Source organism: Galeopterus variegatus, unplaced genomic scaffold, assembly GCF_000696425.1.
Source record: "Galeopterus variegatus unplaced genomic scaffold, G_variegatus-3.0.2 Scaffold1205, whole genome shotgun sequence".
Lineage (NCBI taxonomy): Eukaryota > Metazoa > Chordata > Mammalia > Dermoptera > Cynocephalidae > Galeopterus > Galeopterus variegatus.
In genome coordinates, this window is record NW_007727316.1 from 411,230 (window position 1) to 412,270 (window position 1,041).

The window sequence follows — 1,041 nt, forward strand, 5'->3', positions numbered from 1 at the left end:
TCTGATGCTTTTCGTTCACCAAGCATGCTTTTGTGAGAAATATAGAAGCAAAAATAGGAATGAAGTAATTCTGCCTCCTCTCTGACATCTGTCGTTGTTACTGTGTCTTCACTGAGCAGTGTACCTTTTCTCTGTTTGATGCATTTGTTGCTGACAGTAATTCCTGCAAACGTTATCTCTGTCTGGTGCTCAGCCAACCTGACCCCACTCTGGGCCACGCTTTGCCTTTCATCTTTGGTCTTGATCCATGACCTCCATCATTTGTTCATCTCCTTTTTTGCTAATCAGAGAACAATCTGATTACAGTCCTCCCTCCCTTATTTCTTCCTCATTTACAATTAGACCCTCCAAATTTCATTTCTGAGAGCTTCCTACGCCTTTGTGCTATGTTCCCTTTTTACAGTTTCTGGACAATGGGAGAGGGCCCATCACCGCTCTATGCTTTCTGAAGTTGGCTTTTCACAGTCTGTGGTCCAGAACACCACCAGCATTCTTCTCATTCAAAGACAATCTCCCCCAACATCCTGTCACTTTCACATCTCAGGCTTTGTGGTCAGCTTGACAGCCATTTCCCTCACTGATTCCTTACTTTTGAGACATGCAAGAATTTTCCAACCCCTTTTTAAAAAGAGGTAGAACTTCTCAAACTGGGGTCATCGAAGAATCCTTTCCCAGCTGTATCCTTCCTCTGTTCCAGTCTAGTAATTTGCTTTAGAGAAGCCCCATCCATGCCTTTCGTTGGACCGGGTGGCCTGTGTTGGCCAAGCCCCCTGGGAGTTAGATGCTGGTTCAGCTGGTGGGATGTGGTTGGAGGGATTCCACACCAGGGCTGCAGAGGGTGCTAAAACCCGGTGTCCAGATGGGGCCAGGAGTCAGAGAGAAAGCAAGAAGCAAAAGTCTCAGCATTTTACAAAAACTGAGGGGCTAGAGGCAGATTTCAAAAGCTAAGGAAAGCTAAGAATCAGAGGATCAGATTTTTAAAAATGATAAGTTAGAAAAGGAGTAGTGAATCTAGGCAATTATCTCCCACAAGCATTGTGG